Source organism: Podarcis tiliguerta, assembly GCF_965153285.1.
Source record: "Podarcis tiliguerta genome assembly, chromosome: 3".
In the NCBI taxonomy this organism is placed as follows: Eukaryota; Metazoa; Chordata; class Lepidosauria; order Squamata; family Lacertidae; genus Podarcis; species Podarcis tiliguerta.
In genome coordinates, this window is record NC_139536.1 from 40576421 (window position 1) to 40589856 (window position 13436).

General features: G+C 42.1%; 1 long non-coding RNA gene across 1 annotated transcript; it reads left to right on the forward strand.

Annotated features, from left to right (window-relative positions):
- The first annotated feature begins 8417 nt into the window (after positions 1–8417).
- Positions 8418–12535, forward strand: LOC310673760. The gene is made up of 3 exons (XR_014509213.1): positions 8418–8797; positions 9913–10069; positions 12376–12535. It is a non-coding gene; the product is annotated as an uncharacterized lncRNA (long non-coding RNA).
- Positions 12536–13436: the final 901 nt, after the last annotated feature.

Consider the following 13436-nt stretch of genomic DNA (forward strand, 5'->3'; position numbering starts at 1 on the left):
GGTAAATGGGGTTAGGGGCTGCCACTGGAAACCCCTTGTATGTATTATTCAGATGTAAAGCACACTCAAGATGCGCTTTTAGCCCCACACTCATTACCAGGTCTTCTTTTCACAACAATGACACCACTGGGTGAGCTTCTTCTCATGTGCAGGGGTTCTCTTTACATCCACACAATTGGGGCTCCCAGTCATATGGAGCCCCTACACATGCAGTGTGGAGCTGGCAGATTGGCTTTTTGATATAAGTCACTGCAGACATGGTTTTGTTTTTAAGACTTGGCATCATGGACAGGGCTAAAGGCATGGCTCTGCACCGGACTGCATCCTTTAAACAAGAGCCACATGGCGGCTACATGCTATATGCTTTTTTAAAGCCATAGTTACAAACAGACAATATGTCAACTGACAGATTTTGCCTTGTCTAAGCTTTACAACTCAACACCTGTTCCTTATTCTAAAGATGTTGCTGTAAGAGATTAGAGCAACCATGCACCACTGAATTGGAACACAGCACTGGATAAATGACAGGTATTAGATAAGAAAGCTAAGAAACAGCCCAGGAAGACTGCACCCTGAACCATGGTTTACATAGACTCAAGGTTGGTTAAGGGAATGAATTAGACTTGATGGGAAAATGCTGAAATGAGTGGCAAGGATCGAATGTAACTAAATCTTTATTTAAGCTGCAATTCTTATTAGGGAGTAAGCTAAAAGAGACTTGCTTCTGAGTAAACAGGCACTGGATTGCACTGCTGAGATGTATTTCTACTAATAGAAAAACCTGCAATTTTGCCCTCTTCCCGGAGGGAGACTTCCATAAGAGGACAGGGGAGGGAACCAATTTCCACTGATCTCCCCTCCCTCTTTCAGTGAGGATTTGGCAATACTTGCATAAAACCTTTCAAACTCTGGGTTGTTCTTTGTTGAAACAATAGTTCCCAGTAGGGATTTTGTTGTCTTGGACAGTCCTGGTCTAGCATGAAAACAGGTCCTTAAATATTCTATTTAGCTTGCCCCAATGAGTTAGTGGTGATAATCAGAAAGGGACCAGGATCAGATAAAATAAAATAAACCTTTCCAATGTATTTGGATCAAAGCACAGAGATGATGAAAATATACATACTTGGCAATAACTGAAATATAAGCATAGAAAGTAAGGGACACGGGTGGCACTGTGGGTTAAACCACTGAGCCTAGGACTTGCCGATTAGAAGGTCAGTGGTTTGAATCCCCGTGATGGGGTGAGCTCCCGTTGCTCGATCCCTGCTCCTGCCAACCTAGCAGTTCGAAAGCACGTCAAAGTGCAAGTAGATAAATAGGTACCGCTCCAGCAGGAAGGTAAACGGCGTTTCCATGCGCTGCTCTGGTTCTCCAGAAGCGGCTTGGTCATGATGGCCACATGACTCGGAAGCTGTATGCCGGCTCCCTCGGCCAGTAAAGCGAGATGAGCACCGCAACCCCAGTTGGTCACGACTGGACCTAATGTTCAGGGGTCCCTTTACCTTTACTAAGCATAGAAAGTACATGTGAAATTAATACAAGGGAGTAATTGAAAAACAATATTAGACCGGCAAATAAAAATAGCTACCAATAGCTATCAATAAAGCATGCTTGATTACTAAGCCGTAAAATACATCCTCATAAAGCTTCCACCAGTCAAAACTGGTTAAAAGCTTAAGATTTTCTAGCAGTTTAACCTAAAGATTGAGAAGGAATTCTAGCTACCAATCCAAGCAAGGATTTGAGAAACTGACTTCTCTGCTCCTTCTGCATGTCATATACTTCTTTTGGATTCTAGCTTCAAAATTTTCTGACATTACAGATAGGGATATAAGCAGTTGAGAAACAAAGATCATTATGAGAATAAATGTTCATTCACATCCAAACCAAGCTAGCTGGTATATTGAAAATGGAACCATGAAACATACAAGTTACTTTGAAGTACCTAAACCTATTAGTCAAAAATAGCTTTAAGCAAATATTTTCCAACAGAGGCTGCATTTTGGAAGCCAGTACCATCCATGTATATGATCCTGAACATTTTGTACAGCTAGCTCTTTAATCTCAGTTTACTTTGCTTCTTTGTGGAACAAAGGTTGGCATCTTTTAACTCTTCTAGGGTTAACTTGGACTTAATTAATTTGTCCCAATCTGGATCACACACACATGAGTGTGGTTCATTTTATAAATATGGGAATGTGGCTATGCATTACCTGCTGATTGCCCTTCTCTAGTGAGATGTTGAAGAAAAGGAAACAGAACAATTGGGTTTGTAGCTGTTACGATATGAGAGCAACGCAGCTGCAAACTGGCAGCTTGGTGAAAACATCACATGATGTGACTAGCTGTTGGAAAGAATCTTCCCGGAAGTTCACAGGCTTCAAAAGTCTGTGCTCTGTGTGTAATATGAGACCTTCCTGTTGCGTATGTGAAGGAAGTCTTTGTCGCTTGCTGAACACTGAACTGTTCAGACATGCTTTTTGTAGAGTTACATCAGTCAGAAATAAACGAGATGTAAATAGACTTTCTGACTATCTCCTTTCCCTGCTAGGGAAGCAAGGAGGGAGGGGGGTGTGCATTTTCCATGCTGGGAAATGTCGCCTATCGAGATCTTCCTGGTCTGCGGGGATGCAAACCAGCTCCGGGAACCTGCGAGGGGGGCCAGCCTTTCCCAAGGGGGCTTGTTTTCCAACAACAGGTAGCACTATATTGTTTCCTGACTCTGTGCCTTGCTTTGTTCTTAAAATGATCTGGAAGTTCAGCCATGTATGTATACTTCAGGGGTGACTCTGTAGTTCAATAAGGTTTACTTCAATATTAGAATTTGGCACGTAGAAATCTCTAAACACTGGGAGGGGAAGGAAAGGAGCAAGAGAGAGAGAGAAAAGCATATAATCAGGCAGCTACAAGAAAAATAAGAAAACATTAGTCATATTTTTTTTTTGCAGAGCAAAATGCCACCACTCTCTTCAGACTCTCTGCTCTGCTTCAGATTGCTTTGTTCTGAAGCTAGAGAAAGGGGCACAGCTGAATGGCAAGCACATTGAAGCAATGACACGGTTATAGAAAATAAGGACGTTAAAGCAGTAATACAGAGACATAAGGGCAATTGGGTGTTAAAACAAAAATTTAGAACAGCAGTGCTTTTCTAGAATTGCAGAATTCTGTTAAAAAGATCTTTTGATAGATAGACTAGATAAAATAGAGTGGCTGTTAGGTTTTAATGAGGGCTTGAAGAGGCTATTACAGAAAGTTGTGAGCTTGGAATAGCCATCCTGGCTTTGTGCTAAGTTTATATTGTTGTTTTTAAGTAATACTTCTGACATTTCTTGGTGTGAAGCAACTTCATTAAATCCCAGTGTGAAACAGAAATGAAACATTTAGAAATGGCCTTCTGATGTTCATAACAGTAGACATATGAAACAATCAGTTGTATATACACATTATGCTGCATTGCCTTTCCCTGGTTGCTCTGACACATTTCCCCTTTGAAAAAAGAGGAAAAGTTTATAATTGCTATCTGTGGGCTTAAATCAATAATATAATCCTATTTTTGTATTGTTGTTGTCTATTTTCCTTATCATCACCCAGAGGACCATATCTATATTTCCAGCATCTCTACCATAATGGTGCTGCATCTGACATTCCACCCCCATCTTCCAGCCCAGACACTGAGGTCCAGCACCAAGGGCCTTCTGGCAGTTCCCTCACTGCAAGAAGTGAAGCTACAGGGAATCAGGCAGAAGGCCTTCTTGATAGTGGTGCCCACCTTGGGGAACACCCTCCTATCAGATGTCAAGGAGATGAGTAACTATATAATCTTTAGAAGACATCTGAAGGCAGCCTTGTATTGTTGTTGTTTAGTTGTTTAGTCGTATCCAACTTTGTGACCCCATGGACCAGAGCACACCAGGCACTTCTGTCTTCCACTGCCTCCCGCAGTTGGTCAAACTCATGTTGGTAGCTTCAAGAACACTGTCCAACCATCTTGTCCTCTGCCGTCCCCTTCTCCTTGTAATGTTTTATATGTTTTTATATATGTTGGAAGCCACCCAGAATGGTTGGGGTAACCCAGTCAGATGGGTGGGGTACAATTGTTGTTGTTGTTGTTGTTGTTGTTGTTGTTGTTTTTAATTGATAACTGAGCTTCTGCTAAAACTTAGAGCTCTGCAACCATTGCAACTAAAGTATATAAGATTTCACCTTCAATGTATGAACTAATGACACAGGTGGTACCTCCTCTTTTGTCACCTGAGGTGAAATGGGAAGGTGCTGCCGCTCTGCCGCCAACAGCTAGGCTGTGAGGCAGCACATGTGAAGCAGCAGTGGCAGACCTGAGGTCGTTTGACATTTCAGTGAGATCTTGAGATGTCAGTGAGATCTCACCAGAAGCTATTGCTGCCGCCACCACTTTTCTGCCAGCAACTGGGTGCCTGTGGGATGTTAACACTTGGCATTCCACCTGCCTTCATTGGGCAGGCTGGCCCTGACTAACTACATCAAAGTCCCAACCTCTCTCACCAAGCGACGCTGACACAAAACCCCACACATACACTAAGTAGAATAGAAGCATTGCCACCCGACCCCACTCACCGTGCCCCCCTCCACCTCTTCCCCCCTTTTCTTCCTAATGTAACACTAATGTCTCAACAAATGAAACTTATCTGTAGAAAATGTAACATGAAAAAAAGAGACATTGCACATACGTTTGTAAATCAAGAAATCAATAATAATAATGTTTTTTTTAAAAAGAGAGAGAGAGAGAGCACCGTGTTTGCATGCTGTTTTATGATGTGAGAAATCAGATCCTTGTGAATTCTGATCCTAACCTGACCCACAAGTGCAAGACTAATGGGGACAAGTAGCCATAGCAAAGAAAGCTGCTTTAGAATCCATATGTTTCTAGGAAGCTGCCTTATAACAGGTCGGAGTATTGGTCTGTTTAGCCCATATTGTCTACTCTAACAGAACCTTTCCAGCATCTCAGGCAGAGATCTTTCCCATCACCTCTTGCTCCCTGCCCATTTTAACTGGAGATGCTAAGTATTGCACAGATCGTGAAGCTGAGGCTCCAATACTTTGGCCACCTCATGAGAAGAGAAGATTCACTGGAAAAGACCCTGATGTTGGGAAAGATGGAGGGCACAAGGAGAAGAGGACGACAGAGGACGAGATGGTTAGACAGTGTTCTCGAAGCTACAAACATGAATCTGACCAAACTGCGGGTGGCAGTGGAAGACAGAAGTGCCTGGCGTGCTCTGGTCCATGGGGTCACGAAGAGTCGGACACGACTGAACGACTAAACAACAACAAGTATTGCACATTTTTCTTCCAACAGTAGAAGAATAAGTGCTCTTTGCAATATCTATCAGAATCCAGCAATTGTAGATAGGAAGCTGCCTTCTATCAGGTCAGGCCGTTGGCCCATCTAGCTCAGTGTTGACCACATTGACTGCCAGTGGTTCTCAGGGGTTTGAGACAGGGTTCCCCCCTAGCCCTACCTGGTAGGGATTGAACCTGTGACCTTTTGCACAATTGCCAGGAAGGAGATGGGGAAGGGTGGCCCATCGTCCTCTAGCTTTTAAGCAGGACTAATATTGGCTTCCAATTGTTTATTAAGGTTGTAACACTACAGGGAGTAGCCAGAGCCTCTAAACTAGCAGTAACTCCAGCATTCAACAAGCCTTCAAGTTTCCTCTTCCCACACTACATTATAGCATGCAGATATGTATTTTCCTACATTTTAATGAGAAATTGTTTAATTTTCACTTCTCAAATTAATGCTACACAATGTGTCGGTGGAGCATGTATAAGTCCTTGCCACCCTCACCCCGTTCTGCCCCTTTTGGTGATGTCTTTATGATGTTTGGGGTCTACTTCTGGGTTTCACATGTGGACAATTACATGTTATTTGGACACACCTAAATTAGCTGTTGCCTGTAAAGCAGTGCAGAGCTGTGGACCAGTGTGTCTTCCTCGGCCAAGCCTGTAGTCATGGTGACTGGGGTGGAAGAAGTTCTGGCAGAAAGGACCAGAGGGTCTTTGAATGGAGCTGAGAAGGGACAGATCATTCATACACAGCACCTTTTAGCTTTCATTCCCATTCTTAGTGCATTTAATTCACAAATTTGGCCTAGATGTGCCCGTTTTTGTGCATTACATTTCTGTGTACACACACAGTTACATAATTGAGTGCTACTATTAACACGATGCGACAGCACCAAATGTCTTCCTATGTTTATATTGGTTTGTTTTTTTAAAAAAATTGTGTTTAATCTGCATTAGGAACTCCTGTCAGGGTGAGTGCATTTCTCTAGGCTTGGTGCAGCAATTAAATGGGCATTTAGCATCTCCACCGAGAAAGAGGTTGGGCAGAAGACAACTGCTAATCCCAGGAGAATGTTGGACTAATGAAGAGCATGACTAACAAGCCTCAGGTGTATCTGCTGTGAGCCAGGGCACTTGGCTTCAAAGGCAGAGACAGCAAATATGGCATTAGTACGCTTCAGAGCACCCTTCTGCGGTAGCTTCCGTACATGGATTAACAAATTAAGCAACTGAAATAATTAAGATCAGAAAAAAGAGTAAAAAGTTATTGATGCATTTTGTGGGTTGGAAAGAAGTAGAGTACCTTAGCCCCAAATGCCTGCAGTTTTGTGTGCGCATATCCAGAAATATGCTAAGCGTTGGACAACATTTAAATCAGGATTTTATTAATAATAATGAAGTTTGGGAATGGCTACATAGACCAAACTATTACCATGATTTCCCTACAATTCTGCCCTAATGAATGAATGCATTCACATAACTAGTAATCATGAATATTTATTTACTAACACAATTTCCCTAGTATTGTGATGGTGTTTGTTGTTGTTGTTGTTGTTTAATGTTACCTGTCTTCTATTGATTTGATTCATTTTTCAGATAGCCTGTCTTCAGTTGCTGTTATATAGAACAATCACAGGGTTTGGTTTGGCAGTAGCCTAAATGATTTATTTTGAACTGCTGGAGATTTCATAATAATTGAAGTGTTTCAGCACCACATTCAGCCAGAAGGCCAGAGTACCCTAAGCAGCAGTTATAAGACCTTTTAATTCCATTAGCCATCCATTCTTAGACAAATTTCCATATTCCATTTTAATGTATTGTCCTCTCTAGAAACATGCGGAGGGGAAAAAATGTTGAAATAATTCTCCTCTCTATTTTCCTCCTATAACTTGCTCAAAACAGCCACCCTTGCAGGATGGTTTATTGCCCACAAACAATTAGTGTGTGCAATATCCCCTCGGGTAGAAATGGAAGAGGGAAACCAAAAATGCCTGCAGCAACATGATGTTGTTGGACTCAGCCCCAGCTAGCAAGGCCAATGGTCAAGAATGATGGGAGCTGTAGACCACCAAATGTGGAGAGCCACCAAACACTTATTATTCACACACATCCAAGGATATCTGCATTCAGCTGCAGAGACTGTGTTAGTGAATAGCGAAATCTGGGACTCAAGTTCACCCTTCTGCCACTGACAACCATCCAGCTCCAAGGTAGTGGTGAAGCTTGAATTAACTACAATTTAGGATACACATAATAATTAACAGCAATTAGTAACCACAGTCTTCAAGCATCTTGGAACTTTAGTAAACATGGAAAGCCCTTATCACAAGCTGAAAGGCCTTTTTGACTGCTAATTGAATCATGATTAATATCTGTTCATGAATCATTTCCTCTCACTGTGTCTTCTTCAACCCAGTAAGTCACTCTGAGAAGTAGCTTTTTAAAAAACCCAAGTTTAATGCTTACTGGCAAAAAGTACTTTGCCTGCTGTCACTAACTGTGTTTTGCACCAGTCATTTGATTGTGTTCCTGTCTCAACTTAATTGTAGCAAATTTTCAGATCAAATGTGAAAAGGGCTTTTTCTGTGTACTTCGGTAAGTGAATAAAAGGCAGTCCGTCATATTCCTGACAGACCTGAAATATGCATGGAGATGCGCTCAAAAAATTGGACGCCAGAAACATGATGCGAATGCCAAATGATTAGCTGAGAATGGATTAGATGCAGTGACAGTTTAGAAAACGCACGGCGGAAGGAGAAGTACCTGAAGCACCATTCGATATGATCCATGTTCATTATGGGGTGGTTTGTGTCACAAAATGACAGAAGATGCTAATGTGGGTCAGCAAGCCAGCTGAAAAGAATCTGAAATCTGAAAAGAGATTATGTAGGTAGAAAATGAACTTTGGAAAACAGGAAGCAAGGGCCTGAAAAGCAATAGACTAAAAGCCAACAGAATGAGGAAAACCTGAAGATTTATGATTTAATAGCAAGTGTTAATGCTTGCGAAGCAACTTTCTGTGCAAAATCCCATCAAGGGTAAAAACCGAACAAGAATAATTGATAAAATATCCCCGCAGAAACAAATGGGAGAGCCCAACAGCATTAGCGTTCTCATCTGTATTGGTAATCCTCAGGATCATGAAGACAAGAGGTGGTCTCTGCAAATACTTGAATAGTGAAAAGGAAGACTATCAGGATTACTTGTTAACTGTGACTTGAACAAGTGCATGTTATGATACCCTTTGTGATTTCATCAATGGACTTGCGTACCCAGTTGCAGCACCCCCTCCCCAGGGAGCAGGAGCCTCTCAACAGTGCCACTAATGATCACACTGGAACAGGAGCCCTCTGGAAGGTAGTACCAGACAGGCTGTTCCCTCTCGCCTCTTCACACGGCCAATCCACCAAGACAAAGAACACCAGAGCAGGACTCCTCTAAAGGCGCCTGAGCTAACCAACACACCAAGGTGCTTGGGCGGCTAACAAGCCAAGAGCCTTCAGCTCTTCTGAGGGCTCGATGCTGCCGATGCTCTGCTCAGGGAGCCTGCGCCTTGCTCCTTGCCACTAGCGCACTTCCTCAAAAGCAGAGAATCCTGGTGATCCCTGTGGCTCTGCTCCCAGTGCTCCTGTACTGCATCATAAACAATCTCATGAGGACCCTCTCTCTGGGTCTTCTTCCTTCTCTATGATGTTCTCTCATGACGTTCTGGGCCAACTGCGTTGCTAAGAGTGGTGCCGGCCTATTTAAATGCCCTGGGGGCAGACCAGAGCAACAACTTTGGCAGCCAGGTCCACTCCTCGGCCCATCCTGTCCCAGCTGCCGCGGACTGACGCAAATTCATATCTGGGTCTGGCGGACCTCAGAGTTGGAAATGGTTCAGAAAAGGGAACCAAAATAATCAAGGGAGTGGGGCAACTCTCCTTTGTGGAAAGGCAGATCCAGTTTGGGCAGCAGGAGGATCCAAAATGGGATCTGCATGCAAAGCAGATGCTCTACTACTGAACTAAATTCCCTCCCCAAAGCGTATTTCTCCTCTTTCTTTTCCACGCTGCTGACTCGAGCCAGACCAGGCAGTTGTTGAAGATCTTTGAATGTCACTCCCCAGCTATTTAAGATTGCACTTTAAAGTAATAAGAAAACAATGTTTTAAACCATCACCTATAAATTAACTACCAGCTGTCCTGCCAGCAGCTTGTGCCAATTTCTGTCTAACAAAAGGTTTCAGTTTAATTCTTTCACATTTAAGTCACCTTTTCAGTTACTCCTATGAAAGGATTGCCTCCCTGCTTTAAAGGTTTTCATAACTATAGGTCTGGAAAACATCAAGTAAGAACCAACTTATTCAAGTGATCTGAAAGATAAATTAGAATCCAAAGAAGACTTTAATGCTGAATTTAATCTCAAGTAAATAGGATTATGAAAGTTCAATAGCATCTTCAGCATTATTTTTTCTGACTGAAGTATTCTAGATAACTTCTGGGCTTATTGATTTAATATGAGTGTTTGTGTGTTTCCAACCAGGAAAACTGTGCTCAGCATGAGATTTTATGCTTCGGCTCTAACAATCCTGTCTTCCCACAGAGATCTTCAAAAACCTACATTTCAAGCATTTTTCTTTGAATGTCATCTGAACAGAACAGCACTTCTATTTTTCCTGCTTGGTTCTGATTGGTATCTCTTTGTTTCAGCCGATGAAGATGTAACAAGATTTCAGAGAGGACTAGTAATTTCTTATTTGGTGAGAAGAGTTTTTCTTCAAAGCAGAATTCTCACTTCTACGCCATTCATATTGGTGCACCCCTCTTTTTAAAATGCTTTGGGTGTAAGTAAATTAAAGACCTAATCTGAGGTATGGTAACTTGAGATACTGGGTCCCTGCAAGATTTGGCTACCACAAAACAAATTTACGTTGGGATTATTTCCATGGGGACAAATTGTGCTGCCATTTCAAATTATGGACCGCATTATTAATGAGCTGCATGATAAAGGATGCCAAGGTTAGCTTTCTTCCATTTAGAGGAATGAGTCATGCCTCTGGCTGATCCTCTGTAGCAACAATTGTTACTTGACAGAATGGAAGTGGGGGAAAGAGCTTGGAGCAGACTCCATTAAAGCTCTGTAGCAATCAAGGAGCAATTTTCATTTCTTCATCTGGAACATCCCGAGGATGATTTTCAACTGGCTTTGTATTTTCTATCCCTATTTATGCTTATGCAAAGCCCACATATCAGTTCCTAATGGTGAAATGAACGTTATTTTCTCCCGCTCAATTTGCATGGGTATAGAGAAGATTTGCATTCGTTTAATATATTGCACATTGCACTGGGGAGAGAGAATTCTTCAGGGCAAGGCTTCATGACTCTCTGGAAAACTTCATGGAGGTTTTGTAGACTTGATACCGTCTTCTCATAGGGACTATGCGGGACTGAAATAGAACATGCCCATTCACGCACATAAATTTATATAGATAATAAATCATTTGCTTATTTAGGGGAAATGAAGGGGAGCTCACTTGAGATTGCCGCAAAAAGAAAGAAAGAATGGAATTTAGTAATGCAGGCAGTTTGCTACTTAGTCTGGTTTGTCAGAAAGAATTTCAGCTCTAGGATTCAATATTGATAATCCTCTCTGAATCTAAAAATCACCATCTAAGAGTTTGCATTTTAATTAATACCTTGTGTTTGGTAACAGAGGGACTTCTTTTGATAGTTATGAAGCACTCTCATTCCACTTTGCCAATACACCATGGAAGAAGACCCGAGAGACAGAGCAACGATTTATATTTACTGTATTCAAATATGACAACAGAAGTTATGCCAAGTTATGTAAGTATGGGCAGGTGGGTTTGATTTGGCTCCCCAGCCAGGGCTTAGGAGAAAATTGCCCCTAAATTGTCCCTACCTGCTAAATGAGCCTTGAGTATGTGGACCCAACATGCACACCTAGGTCCCAGCATGCCAGGCCTAAAGGGCAGCCCCAAAGATCCCACATCAAAGGTAGTGGAATGTGAATCAGGAGTGCCCTTAAAGCCCATAATGCCTCAAAGTGTCTGCCAATTAAGTTCTTAGATTTCATTACCTGCCAGCATTGAATGCCAACTGACCAAATAAGGAGAGAGAGAGAATAAAAAATAAATAACCCTGTAGTGTGGGGTAGGCATAAAAAGAGGAACGCCATGGGCCCATCAAGGGCTCCCCCCCAAATCTGCTCAGCTCCTGAAAGGATTACAGTGGTACCTCGGGTTAAGAACTTAATTCGTTCCGGAGGTCTGTTCTTAATCTGAAACTGTTCTTAACCTGAGGTACCACTTTAGCTAATGGGGCCTCCCGTCGCCACCGCGCAATTTCTGTTCTCATCCTGAAGCAAAGTTTTTAACCTGAGGTACTATTTCTGGGTTAGCGGAGTCTGTAACCTGAAGCATATGTAACCTGAAGCATGTGTAACCTGAGGTACTACTGTACTAGCAAAAACAAAACCCACCCTGTAGCAGGAAGGAAGGTGCAGCAAAAAAAAGGGGGGGAAGCAGAAGGTGCACTTCAGCATGGCTGTAAAGGTTATGCACAATGGTATCAATTCACCAGCATAGATTTATTATCCTTGGGTACTGTGTCACTCTGTCAGTGCAAAGCAATTTAACAGCAATCCTATTCTGGGTGTAAATTGAATATAAGACACCTCTGCCCCGTCTTATCATTCTAAAGACATTTTCCTCCTTTGGTTTTCTTGTTCTATGGCTATGAAGACAAAAAGGTGCCAAATGCATGCTGCACATACCATTGACGGGGTGGTCCTTTGCATATAATAATGTTCTATATGACTGAATAGTTTTGCAAACTTATGAACTGGGGTCCAAACTATGAGCTCAGCATTCAAGTTGGAGATATTTTGCAGAGATTAAATCAATATTGGAGGTGCTGAATGCCTTCTGAGTCTGTTACATCAGCAATAACAGGTGTCCTGCAACCTGAATATGATTATCTGATCATTTTCTGATCCCGTTAACAAACAAAACAGCATTTTATTTACTTCTTTTTTTACCCACAGTTATATGCTCAGCAGATGTCTTTTGTGAGCAGTCTCTGACGGGAGTGATTTTAATTCTGGTTCGTGCTCAACAAAAGCAGATGGCACCAAACAGTTAAAATCATTAGCTGCCATTTTGGAAAGTAAGAAGCAGCTCACTCCCAAACACACACACACACACACACACTCCAAGCCAGCAGATTTTTATAGGGGCAAAAAACAATGTTCAGAATAAATACACCAGCCACTAAAAGCAAAAGGTTGAAATTAATGAAACGCGTGTGCACACACAAAAAATCTCCAGCTGATTAAGATGAAAACTGTCTGCTTTTAAATAAGGCCAGGAATTAAGAACAAGACAACACAAAGAAACAACTTTGCATGAAAATAAACACACAAACGAATGGAACAAGACAATTAAGGGGGGGAGTGGGATGCTAATGTCTGCAGCTGCAAATGTTTCTGCTGTCAGTCAACAAATGCATAAGTAAGTTCCACAATGTCACAAATATGAACTGCAGAAGAGAAAACCTAGTTAAAGCACAAAAACAAAGGGCATCTTAAGCATTCATAAAACGACTCCCCCCTCCCCCTGATTAATTTAAAATATGCATAGGAGATAATTTGGTCCTGAATGCCATCACTGAAATGGCATTTGTGCAGATGAATAATCTGCATATTTTCATTAAAGTACAAGAATAATTATTTTATGGGAAAGCAACTCCAAAGGCCTCTGAGCCAAGGTGCAAGCATGTAATAACTGAATGGTTCTTTCCACATAAAGCATCTACACCGACCCCCCCCCCAACTTGCAAAAAATCTGTCTAGGGTGGGAGGTGGGAGTGGTCAGCTAGGTAAACTCCCCTGCTCAAATTATTGCAAGGGCACAGCTCAAGCTCACCTCAGCCAAGCACCTTGCTTCAATTCTGCTTGCACGCTTAAATTGTCTACTGCTGACCACACTAGAAGAGTGCTGGTGGATCAGGCCAAAGGCCTATCTAGTTCAGCACCCTGTTTCTCTCTGTGGCCCGTTAGATGCCTCTGGGATCTAGGTCAATACCTCTGTTTTCTTATCAGAACCC